Below are 19,148 nucleotides of genomic sequence, written 5' to 3' on the forward strand. Positions count from 1 at the left end.
CATTTAATTTATTCCTTTGTACTCATATCAGTCAGGGTTCAGTCCAAGCAGTGGAACCACTGTAATGGATGGATTTGTGACACAAATTTGACTTTATGCAATGTGGGAGATGGTTAAACAGTCTCTAAAGCTTTTGCCTTTTGTCTGATCCTGGAGCCTGAAGACCTCAGGGCAGGCAATCAAGAAGGGAAGATGGATGAAAAGTGGAGGAAAGCAAGGGCAAGCCAGATGCCCTGAGCCTAACTGAAAGTTATAAGCAAGTGCTACCCAGTAAACATGAGGAAATACTGGAACTCGGTCAGCTCTTTCTGACTTCCCCTTGTTGTTTTCTGTGCCTGACCTGCAGGAGAAGCTGATGTGCCACACCAGGAAAAGAAGAGCAGTTGGAGGCCTAGATGTTGCCCCAGGCAACAAGGTGAGCCAGCAGTCAAGTAACAACCCAAGTGAGCTAGAAAAAGTGTCTGTCCCCAGGTTTTGTGGGTATAAACAAAATGGCTGCTTCCTCATTTGGATCTTCTGAATCATCCTTGAGGAGATCTCTTGTGGCCTGTCCTAACTAGATAAATACACAGAAGGGAATTCTGGGGAACAGTTCATCCTAGACAAGTTGACACATCACAAATCCACCCCACACTTCCCCTTGTCAACTTGCTACCATATGCATCCCTTTAAATTATATCTAATTCCCAAATAGAAACAATAACATAATCACATTTCCATCCAAGTTGAGACAACTATCCTGCATACAACTCAAACTCAGTAACCCTTTCTCCCCAAAATGGATGCAAAGACCCTTCTTTGTCTTCAGTTGATGTTCATTCTCGTCATTTGATATCCTGTAACTTAAATACAGAATATAAAATAAAACTTTCATCACATCTTATTTTGGATAGCAGGAGATTGAGAAAAGGGGAAAAACAATAAATATAACATTCCTATCAAAATCAGAACTAAATATTCATAACTATCACAGCACTCAGTTCTCTAACACATGAGGTTTACTTATAATTGAATTCTTTCACTACCCAGTCCATATTCCATTTGCCCTCAGCAAGCTGAGGGGTTTGCTGACAAAGAATGATTCAAATTGACAAAGTGTGGTCCCTTATCAGACCTTCATCCTGGACTATCTGGGTCATTAATGGTTCTGCCTGAATTGTGCTATTGTAGTTTTCCATTTACTTTAATCCAGGACATGGGAGAAATGCTGTGTGCCCCAGGGAATCTCCTGCATTCCAGACATATTCCTCTTTATCCTCATGTAGTAGCAAACCAATTGTCCCTTAATGGTCAAGATCAATCATTCCAGACAATACACAACTCTCTGCTCTGCTTATTGGCTCACTGGCATGCCAAGTCCAAAGTGGTCAGGTGTCAGCATCAACTTCTAGTTCAATGGAAGCTTTGTTATGTCCTTCTGTTGTAGTAAGGCTTCTAGATTAGCAGAATCTAAAGTTGCAGGACCAGGAAACAAAAAATTTTCCATGTGATCACTGAGTGTAATAGTGAGAGGAGATACTACCATTTCCAACCCTAGATTCCGAAATGCATGAATCAAATCCTGAATATGAAAGAAATGCTACTATATATTGGATGTTGATTGAGAGCATATTCTGCATCCTGAAGGAAATTTTCCCAGTTTCCCGAGGTGTTGCCACCTAACTAAAGCCATAACTGAGTCTTCTGAAGGCTGTTCCACTGTTCTATCCCAAACCACCTGCTTTAGGATGAAGGGTAACATGGTAAAACCAGTCAATTCCATGAGTCTAAGTCTATTGTCATGCTTTATTTGCTGTGAAGTGAGTTCCTTGATCAGAAGCAATGCTCTGTGGAATTCTATGATGCTGACTAGAAATACTTCATGTCCACAGATGGTGGTTTTGCACAGGTATTGCAGGTAGGGGAGGCAAATCTATTTCTAGAGTAATTGTCTATTGAAGTGAGACAAAAGTTCTGTAGATGGCTAATCAACTTGGGAAATGTTCTCATCTAGGGAACTCAGTGTTGGTCTCTGCTGCTGGAAGATTGGGCACTCAGCAGTGGCTGAAGCCAGGTTGGCTTTGGTGAGTGGAAGTCCATTTTGCTGAGCTCATGCATGAACTCCATCCCTACCACCATGGCCACTTTGCTCATAAGGCTGGAGCAAATTACATGTGTGGCTGGGGCAAAATACTGACTGGTATCCACAGAACAGGTCATCTTATCCACCTGGCTATTAAAATCCTCCTCTGCTGAGGTTACCCTTTGGTAAGCATTCACATAGAACACAAATAAACTCACTTACTTCTTCCCCTGAGCGTTGGCAAGTGTGACCCTGAGAGTGAGTGCCTCCTTAAATCATGTGTCATAGGGACATTACTTGCCTAATCCTAGTCCCTGCCCTAGTACAAATTTCCAAGTCCAAGTTATTGAAAGACCCAGTAAATTCTACTGTAGCACTTCTATTGATTATTTTTTTTTAGAAATTGAAGAGAATGGGAAAGAAATTAGAAGAGTGAAGAGGATTAACTATTGACCAATTCATCCAGAAATTTCAGAAAATCATTCATTCATGCATTCATTCATTCCTTTATTCAACGTTGATTGCATTTCAGGGAGATGTTTGGACTTTATGCTGAAGGTGGTAGGGTGCCACTGAAGACTGACATCATGAACTTAGCAGTGTGCTAAATGTGTCTGGCTTCAGTGTGGATGATGGAATGGAAGAAGAAGAGATTGGAGACAGGGTGAACCCCAGTTCTTCTTGAAAGAGCTTAAAGCATGTGGTGATCATTATACCTTAATGGTGATAGATGAGAGAAGAAGTAGTGGTCAGTTCTCTTCAAGATAGCCTAGCCTAGGGGTGAAAGTAAGGGTGTCATTGAAATGGGAGCAAAAGAGAAGCTTCAAAGATAAGGTGATACTTACACAGCATCTTGGAAAAAAAATGTGTGTACTTAGAGAAAAAGAAGAAGGAGCATTCTAGACAAAGAGAGATCTGGTGATGAAGATCCATTTAGGAACCATCTGCAATATTTTACTATCGAAATCATGAGAGAATGAGATAACTTTGGGGAGCAGAAGCCCTTAGGGAAGAAATAAAATTTTACATCAAACCCTGGGAAATTCTAGTGCAGTACACTGGGACGCATATCTGAGTACTAGCATTATATTTATCTGAGGGACCCAGGGCTCCTCAGGCAAGTAATTCATTTAACCTTCCTCAACCCTGGTTCCTCTGTGCTCAAAGCTGCAGTTGTGGTGAGGACTATGTAAAATCCAACCCCAGAGCCCTCACATGTTAGGCGCTCATAAATGGCAGTTATTATAATTAACAATTAATGGCAACTTGAAGAATTGTGTAGTTGCATAAATTTGTGAATCCCTCTCCCAAACTTAGTGCTTATCCTGAAATGTGATCTTGAATTGATTCTGTCTTTAAATTATTCACGGTTTGGTTCTATTCAAAACATTAGCCATAGCTTCAGGGCAAAATGGAATACAGTCTTATTAAATGTTCCAGTGACACCAAAATGGAAGAAAAAGTATTTTTAATGGCAAATTTGAATTCAGAAAGGAAGAAAAATCTTAGCAGGTTGTCACTGGGTCAAATTAGCAGACTTTTTTACACCTACATTAGCTTTCTTTCTGTTCTTCCAACATCATGAATTTATCCTCACCATCAGGGCCTTTGAACTCGTTTTTCCCCTCCCAGGAAGGTTCTACACACTTGGCAGACTCCATTGTGTTGTTCTCAGCACATCAGTCACCTCTTTGGAGTGGCTTCCTTAAGAACCCCATTTTAAAAAGTAGCTCCTACCCACCCACCCAGCAACTAGTTAGTTACCAGATCACTTTACATCATTGCCTTCATTGCACTTATCGTTATCTGAAATTATCTTGTTCCTTTATTTGTTCATTTGATTTTTGTCTGTCTCTCCTTCCCCAGCCCCTCCTACTGTCCCCCAATATAAGCTCTTATTCACTGCTACATCCACAGAACGTGTTCTCCATAAATTAGGAGGAATGCCTGACATTAGGCAAGGTGGAAAAAATCAAGGAGTTTCAGTTGACTCATTTCTGCTCATAATGTGTTATGGAAGTAGAATAACAAATGCAATTTAAGAATTGTCCAGCATGATCAAAATAACAGTCACTCTGTGTTGGCAACAACAGATGTGAAGCAATTTTGGTTTGCACAAGAATTTAGGAATAAGAAGAACTCAAGAAATTATCACATGAAGAATAATTTAAAAAGTGGGGTTGTTTATCCTACAAAAGAAAGGATGGAGAGTGTCTGTCTTCAAATACTGGAAGGATTTTCATAAAGAAAGAGGATTAGACATCCACTGCCTTCCTTCTGAGAACAAAGGAAGGAAGATTCAAGCAGAGAAGTTATAAGGAGGTAGATTTTGCCTTAGAATAAAGAAATTTCTTTCTAACAAATAGAGGGATCTATGACTTGTTTTGGAGAAGTTTTCTGCAGAAGCTTAGAAGACCATCTACAAGGAAGATTTTAGCATTGTGAAATTGGATCTGATGAGTGCTAAAATCCCTTCCATCTGTTGGATTCTAGATGCATTAAAACTTTAGGATTCTTTGATTATGATGCTGCCAGTTGTAAAGAACTACCACAAATTCAGGGACTCAGAGTCCACAGGGAGAATCTTTAAGAAAGCATCTAATTCCACGCATGTTTGATAGAACACCTCACATCCTTCGGCAAAATCCCTACAAATAGTGATACTGATGCTAATGGAATCTTACCATTAGCAAGTCCTCATCTTAGCACTACTTTATTTTGAAGAGCCTTTCACCTTGAACTGACATCTTGCTCCCTGCAGCTTTCATACATGTTTCATATTGACGCTATGCAGAATAAATTCTGTTCTCCTTTCCATTAGAGTGATTCAAATATTTGTAGATGTTATTTCTCCCTGATGTTCTTCTCTAGGACAAAAATATTAATAGTCCCTTCAGTCATTACTCAGATAGGGTGGTTTTGAATTCTTCCATTACCTTGATATTCTTCTATGAATGAGTTTTGTTTTTCAATAGTCTTTAAGTATGAGATTTAAACACAGAGCTTCGAGCATGGTTTTAACACACAGCACATCAGGATTACCTTCCCTTTACTGGTAGTTTATATTTCTGTTATTACTACTTAAAATCACATTAGGATATCTGACAAATTAATCATATTATGAAATTAATATCAAATAGTCCTCTGAATTCTAACAGGTTTTCATTTCATGAAGTTCAAGTGGAACGCAGTGGGCATTTCCCCATGCCTAAGGCTCATTTCACTGCCTGTATTATTTGATGGTATGCTATTTTGAAAGTGTTGGGTACTCTGGAAAAGCCATGTCCTTTAATCCTGATTCAATACTGCAGGGTGGAAACCCTTTTGATTAGACTATCTCGTGTGACCTTTTGATTAGATTATTTCCATGAAGATATGATGTGCCTAATTGTGCATGTAACCTTTTGATTAGATGGAGATGTGATCTCACCTATTTAGTATGGTCTTGATTAGTTTACTGGAGTCCTTTAAAAGGGGAAACATTTTGAAGAAAATTCAGATGCAGACACAGACCCAGATGTTTGGAACAGCAGATGTAGATGCTTGGAGAACAGTTGCTTCAGAGCTGACAGAGACACGGATATCTAGAAATGCTTGGAGTGCCAGCTGAGAGAGAGCAGATGCATAGACTTGGGCAGAGACCAGCAGACATTGCCATCTGCCTTCCCATGAGTTGCTAAGCAAGCCAGAAACTGAAGAGTGCCAGGGGAAGCCAAGAGATGAAAGCCAGCCCCAAGAGAAGCAAAGTGAGGAACCCCAGAGGAAACAGGAAATGAAAGCAATGGAGCCCAGGAAGAAGGAACCAGCAGAAACCAGCCACGTGCCTTCCCTGCTGACAGAGGTGTTCCAGACAGCATCAGCTTTTCTTGAGTGAAGGTAACCTCTGGTTTGTACCTTAATTTGAACATTTTCTCACCTTAGAACTGTATGACTTTTTAAATTTTCTTTATAAAAGCCATTCCATTCCTGATATATTGCATTCTAGCAGCTTAACAAACTAGTACAGATGGCATTCACAAATACAAGGAAGCTCAACATATGCTGTCGAGCTGGGCACCTTGCATCTCGACTCAACCTTGAAATGCAGCATGCTCTGTTGGCCCCACACTCAACTTTTTTCTTCTTCTTTTGGGGGGACTGCCATCTCCAAGCTAATATATAAAGATGGTTATTGGTGGAAGAAAGGAGAGCATGTAGGGAGGCTATCATCTCATCTCTGATTGGTGCAAACTCTTGTTTTCTGTGCCGTTGGCAGAACACAAAGGAGAAATTGCTGCATTCCAAATTATTTCTTGCTAGTAGCTTTGCTCCATTTCACCTGACTCCATTGCTTCAGATTATCAGTTATAATTCTTAATTGACTTTTTAATACTTCATAGAAAATTGTATCAGATTTTTGCAATAGACTGACAGTTTTGGTCTTTTATTCTATTTTCAGCATCTTTAGAACTATGTCAGAGGCAAGTTAATGGGGATAACTTAAGAGCTACTATCTAACTAACATTTTCACTCCAACCCTTGCATACATACTCCTTGGGTTTCTTTTACACAGACTATTAGCTACTTAAGGGTAGATCATTTATTGCTCCTTTAGACACATGAGAAGGATTTTATACCCATATCTATTAAGTGTCATCTTGTAGATTTGGCTGATTGTTCCAATATGTTGAAATCTTTTTAGTTTCATCTTTTCACTTAATTGCATACAATGCTGTATTTCCTGAGATACAATAGGCTAAATTCATGATTAGAAATTTTGCAGTATTGTTTAGCTGCTTTGAATTGAATTCCAATTTATAGATAGATTTGCATATATATAGTTGAAAAACAGCACATAATCATATATTTAATTGAAATATAACTTGATAAACAAATCATAAACGTAAGCATGATGAATTTTCACAATGTGAACCTCCATGTAGCTGACCCCTATTTTGAGAAATGCTGAATTACTAGCACCTCATAAGCCCCCTTTGTATTGTCATCTAATCATTGATCTCACCTCTTCCCAAAGACTATCCACTATCCTAATCTCTAAAACTATAGATTGGTTTTGTCTGTTATTAAACATTGAATAAGTAGAGTCATATTTGTAGTTCCCATATTTGGCTACATCAGTTTATATTTGACTTCTTTTATTTAATAATGTGTTTGTGACTTTCATCTTTGTAGTTACTATACATCAGTACCTAACCTATTTTCATTGCTATGTAGTACTCCATTGTGTGGCTATACCCTAAAATTGATTTATCCATTCTTCTGTTGATGGATATTGGTTGTTGCCAGAGTTTGACTCTTATAAACAATGCCACTATGAACATTCTTGTATAATTCTTTTTGTTCACATATGTATGCATTTCTCTTTGGTATTTTCCAAGAAGTTAAAATGCTGGATCACAGAGCATGGGTATGTTTAGCTTTAGTAAATTCTGACAAAGTGGTTGTAACAATTTATACCACTTTCTCATACACAGCTGGTTTGTATGAGAGCTCCAGATATTCCACAGCCTTGACAAGTTTTTGGTGGTGTTGTTTGTTTGACAAATTAGCCATTCTGGTGGTTGTGTAGTGATAGTTTATTGTGGTTTTAATTTACATTTTCCTGATTACTAATGAAGCTGAGCACATCTTTTGTGTGCTTACTAGCCATTTGGATATCCTTTTTAAAAAAAATACCTGTTCAAGTCTTTTGCCCATTTTTATTTGTTATCTGTTGAGTTCTTTACAAATTTTGCATATTAAACCTTTTGTCAGTCATAAGTATTGGTGGTTTGCCTTTCCAATTCTACACTTCACCTCCCCTTAACTTCCTTGCTTGAGTCTTCCTTCCTCTGTTCTCATAAGCAAGGATGTTTAATCTTTTTTCCTTGTGGGATCCTTTCTAGTATTTGAAAATAGAATACCACTTTCCATCCATTCTTTTGTAAGTTAAAAAAAAAAAATTTCTTTTCATTATTCTTCATGGGACAATTTCCAGAGCTTTCTTACTCCTGAGTTCTGGAGCAAACCAGAATTGCTTCACATCTGTTACCATCAGTGCAGAGTGCAGAGTAACTATCATTCTTAAAGCCAGAACTTTTTATAACCAGAATATCCTAGTTTTCATGTAGCTCGTTTAATTAATTTTTAATTTTATGTTGAGCTCTGTGTCTTGTTTAAGAATTCTTTGCTTGCAACCTGGTCATCAAGATTTTCTCTTAGGTTATTTTCTTTTAGCTTTATATTGCTACCTTTTTGTATGGTTTGAGGTAGGGGTGAAGATTTGTTTTCTTCCGTGTAGCTATCCGACTGCTCCAACACTGTTTATTGAAAAGATTATTCTTTTCTGCTAGTTTATGGTGTTATTGTATCATAACCTATTGTCCATACAATTGTAGGTTCTTTTCTGCACTGTCTATTCTGTCCTGTTAATCTGTTTGTCTATTTAATCAGTTGTCTAACCAATACTACACTTTTAATTATTGTAGCTTTATAATGAATCTTGATACTCAGTAGTAAAAATCTTCCTGCTTGGTCCTTCTTTCACAAGAAAATCTTGAATATGATTGTCGAAATGTTATCTAACTCTACTCTCTGTCTATTTTTAATAAATCCAATAGGTTATAAACTATTAAAAGGCAGGATCATCTTCTCTACTAAATGATCTACGAATTATGAAATTTTCACATTCATGTAATAAAAATCTCTCTCCCCCATTTTCTTCTATTAACAGATTAAAATCCTTGCTGGACCCCAAATGGAAAGAACAACAGTCTCTTATATACTTTGGCCCATACCAATTACATCAAGTGATTAGGAGAATTTTAATTCATTTAGTGGACCTAAAATCCTGTTAATGTTATGTAATCATATGGTGCTCTGTTTTTAACAGGTGATTTAAATTACTCAGGATGAATTATTTACAAACTTTAAGTCTTTAAGGCTATGAAAGTCATAAGAATAATAAAGTATCTTGCTTCTTAAATCCACAGAGGTCTTCCTAATGGCACCTAATCCTCTATAGAAATGCAGAATAGTTGTTCAGCCTGCTGTGCAGTTTACCCCTCAAACTCTCATACATTTTAAGAGGTTTGTCTCTTCTCAGTCCTCTAATGACCTATTTCCTATTTGTTTGCAATCATTTTTGCTACCTTTAAAATGTAGCAATAAAAACTAGGCCACATAGAAGGTAAAGGAAATGTTGGTTCTCAGACTTTGAATTTAACATTTTTTTTCTCCAAATATACATTTCCATTTATCATATCAGTTCCTTTTTTAAAACAAAGGATCTCAAAACTATGGCATATTCAGCTTATGATAGACGATAATGAGATGGGCCATCATTAACAAAATGGTTATTTCCAAAAGAGCTCTCCTCTCTGGATGTGTTTAAGCAGAAGCTGTGTGACCATCTGCCCATATTGATGTTTGAGCTTTGGGTACAAAATTGGACTAGACATCTGTGTTCATTTCAATCTGTTATATACGTCCTGAAAAGCCATGTTCTTCTAGTCCATTCTTGTGGGGGCAGACCTAGTGTTGGGTAGGACCTTTTGTTGGCTTCCATGGAGATAGACCCCACCCATTCAAGGTGGGTCTTTTACTGGAGTCCCTTAACAGAAGGACATTTTTGAGAGAACTCAGCAGAAATGTCCCAGAAGATGTTGAGCAAGAACCTGCAGAAAGTGAAAGAGCTAAGAGAAGCTAAGAAATGAAATTCGGTTTTTGCCTAGAAGAGGCTAACAGAAGACCCATAGGATACAAAGAGAAAGCCACTGGAATCAAAAGCTGAGAGCAAAGGAACTGGGAGAAAGAACTAGCAGATGCCAACCACATGCCTTCTTAGCTGGCAGATGTATCCCAGATGCCAGAAACCTTTCTTCAAAGCCCAGGTGTTATTCTGTTAATGCCTTAACGTGGACATTTTCACTGCCTAAGAACTGTAAATTTGTAACCTAATAAATCCCTTTTGTAAAAGACAATCCATTTATGGTATATTGAATTTCAGCAGCTTTAACAAACTGAAACAACATCCTCTAAGATATAAGGCTAAGATTATTTGACCCCCAGATCTTTTCCTTCCAGCACTTCCTCAGCCTGCATTTATATCATTGCTTCTATTTATCACTAAAAGTTATTGACGGTTTTTTCCTATATTACCCCTCCTCTAATATGCAATTCATCTTCAAGTACTATTGGCTTTACTCCAAAAATACACCCCAAATTAGTTAAATGTTCTTCCATCTTCACTACTGCCACCGTCGTCTTTGATTAGGCTATTTCAGTTGAGAGGTGCCCTTCATCACTTCCCTGGATCATTGAAAGCTTCCAAACTGGTCTCTCAGCTTCCACTCTTATCTACTGCCCTCACCCGCCATTCAGCCAGATTGAAATTGTCAGAACATAAAGCAGATATTACAGTGTCTCCTGCTGTACTTAGAATGAAATGTAAAAACTTCACATTGGCTTTGCCTTTTCTCCAACTTCATTTCCTGTCACTTTCGTTCACTAAACACCAGCCCCCACACTTGTCTTCCTTTTCCTCAGACACATCTAACTCATTCCTGCTCTAGGCCATTTGCAATAGTTGTTCCCCATCATCTTTGCATAACTGGTGCCTCTTAGTTCTTCAGGTGTCAGGTCAAGTGCCATCTCCCCAATGAGACTCTCCTGACCAACTATTCTAAATTAACCCGTATAACCCTTTTCTTTCTAACACATCAACTTATTCTAAAAAATCACCACCTGAAATTATCTGATATATTTATTATCTTATTATTTTTGCTTTTTGACAATGAGATTTTGGTTTTTCCACATCTTAGTTTCCTGACTGCTAAGACAAATACATTACAACGAGTTGGCTTAAACAACAAGAATTCATCAGCTCACGGTTTTGACACTTGGAGGAGTCCAAACTGGAGGTGTTACCAAGGCAATACTCTATAACATTCTGGAGCTAGCTGCCTGTGATTCTAGGGCTTCCTTGGCTTGTATCCTTGCCTCATGTCGCATGGTGATGTCCTCTCCTTTCTCTTCCAGACTCCAATGACTTCTGACTTCTGGCTTCTCTCTGTGGCTTTTTCTCTATGTCTGTATTTCTTCTATTTACAAAGCATTCTGGTAATTGGATTAAGGCCCACCCTCATTTAGTTGCACCACACCTTAACTAAAATTAACTTCCTCAAAAAAGTCTTATTTGCAATAAGTTCACACCCACAGGTATGCAGATTGAGAACTTGTCTAAATTGGGATACATAATTCAAGTTAACACACTCCAGGAGCTTTGAGAACTTTGCCTGCTTGTTTGTTACTGAATCCCTAAAGCTTTAAGCAGAAAGGAGATATGTGTTGTCTGAAGAAAGAGAGAATTAATGATCAAGCGAATGAGTGATTGAACTCTTTGCAATCTACCCATTCCTTCTGCATTTTTCTCTACTGTTTGCCACCTAATTCTGATTTACTACTATAAAAACATTACATGTAGTTCATGCTTAGAGTTTGAGGATATCATTGCTAATATTTTGTCTTGCTTTATGAATTCTGAGCCCATTAATATACAATCATACAAAACTATCCTTAGAATATAAATGTCTTAGATTCTATAATCTTTGATTATCCACATTGTTTTAAGCAGTTGGAAGGCTCTGCCTATCATTTGGTAAAGCACCAAAGCTACTTCATATTACTGTTACATCCAAGTAACTTTAAAAATACCTGGAATTTCTGTCATATAAAATATTACTATTAGGTTCTCTCTTAAGAGTTTTGAAGCTTTTCTTATGATTGCAGAGAAAAGAAATCTCAGTAAACTAAAATGAGGAGAAACTGGAAATACGATGGCATATTTGTGGTTAGAGTTATTCCACTCATATATTATGTGGTTTACCTCAACTTGTGGAAAAATACAGTAAGTCCTTCATCGGACAGAGTGTTGTTATAGTATCATATAACTAATGTGGTTTATTCTTTCTTGCAAATATTTTGTAATAAACACAAAGTACACTGAAATCTATTCTGAATGATTAATATCTATTGCTTAATGAAATATGTTTTAAATCTATGAGTTCTTTTTAAAAAAGGTATCTTTCTGGTTGTTCCTCACCTCTACCAAAAATGTTCCAACTCAGAAATGTGTGAAATAGCCTTTAAGTTTATTGAAGTCATTTATTTATGGGAGTATATGGAGTAAGTCAAGATAGTAGTCATCTATCAGGAAGGACAAAAGAGAAGAATTCTGAATTATTGCATCCAGGTTTGCTTACAAAAGCAAATTCACAACTTTTTACTCAAAATAACATGATTTCTCTACTGTTATTTTTGGGGGGGAATTAAATTAATGGAAAGGTGTACCCAGTGTGGATGTCCTATTCATTATGTGCTTTACAGTGAAATATGTTTTAAACATTGTGCCAGAAATCATCAATATTTCTTTCTGATGCTTTCAGTGGTCTCTTGTCAATTTCACAAAAAAATGGAAAAGCAATTTTTTGTGTGTGTTTCAGTCTTGAAGTTAAGAGGGCCTTACAGATCTACTTGCTTCATTTTTCTTTGGCATCTTGACAACTCATAGACTTAAAATTATTTTGCTATATTTCTAATAAATCTGATTTAGATATATTAATCTAAATACAAAATTAAGATTATCTCAAGAGCATTGACTAAACATTTTCCCACCCTTCAGTTTTTATGTACAATTTCAAAACATCTGTTCTGTATAAAAGCTTGTTAGATATGTAACCACATAATTATGATTCATATTACCATATACGTCAACTAATCCTCTCTTTATTTGTAGATTTGAGGAGTCTTATTTTACCATTTACTCATGCCAGTCACCAGAGATAAAAAAATACTCAACAATAATATTCTACATTAAAGTTAGGAATAAAAGAACCGTGGCTTTCTCTTGACCCTCCATAGTCTTTGAAATGCTATTGAGAAGGTACCATCCAATTGGCTGATGTGTTATTGGCTATTCATCACTAATTCCTATTGTTGTCCTTCCTATATCTCCTTACTTTTCTTTTTGTAATCTTGTCTATCATGGGCTCTGTTCTAGTTTGCTAGCTGCCAGAAAGCAATATACCAGAAATGGAATGGCTTTTAAAAGGGGGAATTTAATAAGTTGCTACTTTACAGTTCTAAGGCTGAGAAAATGTCCCAGTTAAAACACGTCTATACAAATGTCCAACTAAGGCATCCAGGGAAAGACACCTTAGTTCAAGAATGCCGATGAAGTTCAGGGTTTCTCTCTCAAGTGGAAGGGCACATGGCGAACATGGCATCATCTGCTATCTCTCCTGGCTTCCTGTTTCATGAAGCTCCCTGGGAGGCATTTTTCTTCTTCATCTCCAAAGATCACTGGCTAGTATATTCTCTGCTTCTCGTTGCTATAGCATTCTCTGTTCTTTCAGAAATCTCTCATGTTCTCCAAAATGTTTTCTCTTTTATAAGATTCCAGTAAACTAATTAAGACCCACCCGGAATGGGTGGAGTCACGTCTCCACCTAATCCAGCTAACAACCACTCTTGACTGAGTTAAATCTCTAGGGAGATAATCTAATTACAGATTCAAACATACAGTATTGAATAGGGATTATTCTGCCTTTACAAAATGGGATTTTGATTAAAACATGGCTTTTCCAGAGTACATACATCTTTTCAAATCAGCACAGGCTCTTTAGAACGGTTATCAATTTTCTTCTAATTTCTGCCTTCTTTTATTTACAATTGTAATTTCTCTATCAGGAAAAAACCTACCTGTCATGGTCAGGTTCATGTGTCAACTTGGCCAAGTGGTGGTACTTGTTTGTCTTGGAAATGATGTTGCAATGAGGACATTTCATAGAATTAAATCATGATCAGATCAGCTGCATCCATAGCTGATTCCATTTGTAATCAGCCAAGGGGAGTGTCTTCTGCAATGAGTGATGCTCAAGCTAATCACTGGAAGCCTTTTAAGGAGGATTCAGAAGAGACAGGCCCCTCCTGCTTAGGCTGTAGAGCCTCTCCTGTGGAGTCCATCCAGACCCTCCATTGGAATCGTCGGCTTCACAACCTGCCCTGCACATTTTGGACTCTGCATCCCTGTGGTCATGTGAGACAATTTTATAAATTTTATATTTGCAAGTATTCCCTGTTGATTCTGTTTCTCTAGAGAACCCTAACTAATATACTACCCCACTCTCTTTAACCTTCCTATTATATAAATCCTTTAAAAGAAATTTTCATAATCAATCAGTGGTAGCTTGAAGCTATTATGTACCCCAGAAAAGATTATGTTCTTTTAATCCATTCCTGTTGGTGTAGACCTATTGTCTATAAAATGTCAAACTTTTTCATTAGTTCAGAATTTGATGAGTACCCCCAAATGGGTCTTAAACCTCTCATTGGAGTCCTTTATAAGCGGTTAAAGTGACACAGAAAATCCAGAGATGTTCACACACACACAAAAAAACCCAGAGTAACTGAGTGACAAAGACATACACAGAAGCTGAGAGAGGAAGGGACTGAAACCAGAAGCTGGAAGCAATGAAACCTGGGAGAGAAGGACCAGCAGACATCACGTTATGCCTTGCTATCTGACAGAGAAACTCAAGCTCACTGGTGAATGGTCTTCAGAGAAGGTATGTCCTGATGATACCTTAATTTGGCCATTTTCATGGCCTTACAATTGTAAATTTGTAAACTAATAAATCTCCACTGTTAAAAGCCAGTCCATTTCTGGTATATTGCATTCTGGCAGTTTTATCAAACCAATACTTCTACCTCCACCTGCTTCTGTACATGGCATCTGTTTGGCACTTTTTTGAAATCAATCTTGCATTATAGTTATTTGATCTTGTTGATCTGTTCAGGTATTTTTTTTTTATTTGTGTATTCTGTCTCCTGAAGAAATTGAAAACTACTTGTGAATAGAAATATCTTATAATTTTTATGACGCCTCCCAGTACCTCTGTATCAAACACACAATACACAGTCCACAATTTCATGAGTGGATCATTGGAAATACTCCCATTGTGACCGAACACAGGGTACATTTCCAGTAATTATTCAATGTATTTTTATTCTAGTTTTGCAGTTAAGGCAGAAACTGCAGCCTATATGCACCAATCTATTGCTCATGCAACCACTTATTAAAATGCCCTTTTAAAATATAATAAGCTTCTGTGTTAAAATAGGTTTGTCCTTGCTTAAAAGAGCAAATCATTAAGAACAGCAAAGAGTTTCTCTCACTGAAGTTATTAACGTGTTTACCTATACAGAAATAGGTAGAGCACTAGATGTAAGTATATACTAGGAAGTGTATGAATAGCACAGCTATTTGCTGATAGCTGAGGTCACCTTGACTCATTTCAGAGATGTCACTATAAGGCACAAAACATTTTGCAAAATGATTTGTGGGATATTTTACAGTTACAATATTGAGTCTATTGCACCAGAGAGGAAATTATTTTCTGTGGAAGTAAAAGACAAAAAAAATCACAAAATAAACTTTTTTGAGCACAGTGTCGCTGTGTATACTGCTCCAGGGGCATTTCTGCAGCACAGTCTGTGCTGCTGAGCACTGTGGGCTCTGGCTTCAAATGGCAGCCTTGCAAAACTAGAGAGTGTAGAGAGCGCTAATAAAAAATTTTTAACTTTGGTGCCACCCTTAAGTAGTCTTGAGACGCTTATGGATGTCTAGTCAATTTGTTATTATGCATGGTGTCAAAATGTACACTGGCTCTTACCTGTCAGGGTTGACTTGCATCCCTCCTAAAAGATACATTGAAGTCCTATTCCCCAACAGCTCAGAATGTGACTTATTTGGAAAGAGGGTCATCATAAATGGAATTAGGCACGTCCAAATGATGCCATACTAAAGCAGGGTGGGCTTTAATTTGATATAACTGGGGTCCTTGCAGGAGGGGGAGAAGAGACAGAAAAACAAAGGGAGAAGGCCATGTGACAATGAGGCACAGACTGAAGCCCAAGGACTACTGGTACACCATCAGAAGCTGGAACAAGCCAAATAAGGGTTCTCCCCTACAGATTTCAGACTTCTAGTGACTAAAAATATGAAATGAATCCCCCATTGTTTTAAGCCACCAGTTTCTGTAATTTGCTATGGCAGACCTATGAAACTAAAATACTTACTGCTACTTTATTTAGTAGAAAATAAAAGTAAAATATAACAGAAAAAGTATAGTATATATTTTTGTAGTGCATGTGAATAAAATAGCATTGAGAGCTAAAGCACAATATATGATACAACCAGCTTCTAAAAAGAAAATACTCTTCCTAGTCTCAATTGTCCACAAATATATATCATAACCATTAGAATCATGTATTGCTGGGTGGGCCATGATGGCTCACCGGCAGAGCTCTTGCCTGCCATGCTGGAGGCCTGGGTTCGATTTCCAGTGCCTGCCCATGCAGAAAAAAACCACAAAACATGTATTGCTTATATGAGGTTTATGTTTCAATATATGAAAAAGCTTTATAGTGACGCTTCAGTCTCTAAATAAAACCGTTATACAGGAAAGTTAAAATTAATTGTTTTCTGCTTAATTAATACCAGATTATGAGTTTTCATGTAAATTGTATGTCCTGGGTTATTTCTTAGTGAAAGAGCAGTATCTTTCAGATCTTAAGCAACCATATGAAACATTTTGAAAATTGAAATTTATTACCTAAAAAATTATCAGGAAGAAAAATACGCTTTCTAACCTAATCCTTTTTATAAGTAGTTGAGGCACATGAAACCAAACAGACATAATGTCATCAACATTCTACTTAGTTAATGTAAATTAAGGAGTAGATTGTGCATGTTGATAGGATAACTTTTCTATATTTATAAAGCTACATGGAAAATGCAAAATTTGGGGTGGACTGTAAACTGATATGTGCACACCCAGTAACCCACACCATGAAATTGGATTATGTTTCCAATTTAATTAGTCAAGAATATCAAATACAAATATAACAACCTAGGTGCAGATAGAGGCAATCCAGGCTGCAAAGGGAAGCATCTTTCAGTGTCTGATGAGCTCAGTAGTTCTTCTGCCATTCTGGAGGAACTAAAATTATAATTTAAGAAAGCATCAGCAAGGCCTCATTCTCCTGTGGGAGAAAGCAGAGTCAGTTGCTAGGCACACACGCAAGGAACATCTCTGCCTCCAGGGTCCCAGCATTCTGAAAAGCCGGTCCTCCTGCAGTTCTCCCACCACCCCCAAGCCCTGCCTGGGTGAGTCACATACCGTTTGGTTCAGGAATGATCATCAAAAATCTATTTTCTCCAATTTAATATTTGCATTTAGAGAAAAACAACAGCTTGTTAATAGGATGTTAACTAGTATGTTTTGCTATTCATATTCTTTAGTGTGTGGCTTCGTGATTTTTTTCTGACTCCCAGTTAGAGTTCTCTTCTGATAATCCCCCATACCTATTCTTTCCTGGATTCTGATGTGTATCCCCAAGGAGGCGAGAGCCTCTGGTGATTGTTGGTAGCTGCATTTGGATTAGATAGTTTCATCCAAGATGGCAGGACTTGCCCCGTCCATGTTCAGTGTAGAAACTCCATCCCAGTTCCTGGGGATGGGAAGTCAATGAATGCAATGTGACATCATAATGGTAATGCTCTGAATGAGTATCTGATGAACCTTTGCCACTTGCTTTGATTTTGCTAAGTGGTGTCGGAAATTTCAAAGGAGAGGTTAGCGCCCATCCCTGTTCTCACGTAGCTTGCATTCTTTAGGGGTTAATACAAAGCCACCCATGACCACATTTTTTGAAGTACTTAATTGGCATATGACAATTTATTAGTAGGTGGTAAGACATGAGTTCTCACCAAATATAACACAGGATGACCTTCCAAGAACAGCAAAATTCAGATGTTTAGTAAGAGTTTGGGAATCAAGCCAATTTAAAGTTTTAGGAGATTATTATACTCTATGATTATGAGAAAACTGTGTTAATATTGAAAATAGCTACTTCCTATTTTCACATAAAATGTGACTGAATAGGAAGTAGAGACTGAATAAGAAGTGGAAGGAAGTGAATAGAAAGTGAATAGGATAGGAAGTGGAAGTAGAGACTGAACAGGAAGTAGAGACTGAACAGTGACTGAATAGGAAGTAGAGACTGTCTGAAGAAAACAAGCCAATTGATAAATGTAATAATTGTATGCTGATAATTTTGCAGTCTATGCTGACTTTATCTGTATGCATACTTCTATTACATCAGAAACACCAAAATGGCAATATATGCTGATTTTATTTTCCAAAAGATTTCAAAATATTGTAATTTGGATGACGCTCTTTGGGTCAGGTGGAATGGTAGCTGGGGAGTAGAGACACTTCCCTGTCCTCCTACCCCTCATTCTACCTTTTCTTGACCTCCCTCTCTCCCTTCTTCTACTCCATCTCTCTTCCATGACAACTGACTGGGGATTTGCAAATGATGATTTTCTAAAAGCGTATCTGTTGAGAAGTCTTAGATGCTGTTGGTCAAAGGAGAGGAAAATTAAGACTATGTGTAACTTGCGAGCAAGTAAAATGGGTTGGAGTCAGTGAATTGTGGCTCAGTGGATCAATTTGGTGAACGGAAGAATAACCAGAGAAGAGCTTGTCTGGTTATAAATGAACTGGGAAAGCTATTGTACTAGGTACAGCTGAGATGTCAATGAGCGGAGGAGTGAGTGAAAACATTGAAAAGAGAGATTTGGTGACAGCATGAGTGAGGGAGGGATGAGTGGGTGCGTGGGCTAAAATTCACATCTGTACCTTAACCACTCTGGCATTTTGTTAAAATGTCCCTATAATTGGCAGGTGATTGCTACAAATGTCAGAAAGACCATTGCTCATCCTGTAGATTCATACCAGATGCCAGAAAAATGGAATGCCAACGTGAAACTCGGAATGTATCTTTCAGTTTTGAATCTTCAACTGAACATTTCAAAATCATAACATACTCTTTTTTAAAAGTTCAGAAAAATGTTAACCCCAAGACTTGTAAGTAGTGTAGCTACTTTAAATGTGTTTTAAATTGAGGAAAATAGGTAATACGTATTGGTATCATTAGATGACTGATAGTCCCTACTTCTCCTTAGTTTGCTGCTTGTTCA

At 37.5% G+C, this 19,148-nt stretch overlaps 1 protein-coding gene across 1 annotated transcript in view; it reads left to right on the plus strand.

Moving 5' to 3' along the window:
* The first annotated feature begins 17,703 nt into the window (after positions 1-17,703).
* Positions 17,704-19,148, plus strand: part of FAM110B (family with sequence similarity 110 member B) — a 173,530-nt gene continuing 172,085 nt past the window's right edge. The window contains exon 1 of the mRNA XM_077166810.1: positions 17,704-17,738. The gene's annotated coding sequence lies outside the window, so the exon portion shown is untranslated. The remainder of the gene's footprint in view (positions 17,739-19,148) is intronic.

The sequence above is a fragment of the Tamandua tetradactyla genome, chromosome 6 (genome assembly GCF_023851605.1).
Source record: "Tamandua tetradactyla isolate mTamTet1 chromosome 6, mTamTet1.pri, whole genome shotgun sequence".
NCBI classification, from domain to species: domain Eukaryota; kingdom Metazoa; phylum Chordata; class Mammalia; order Pilosa; family Myrmecophagidae; genus Tamandua; species Tamandua tetradactyla.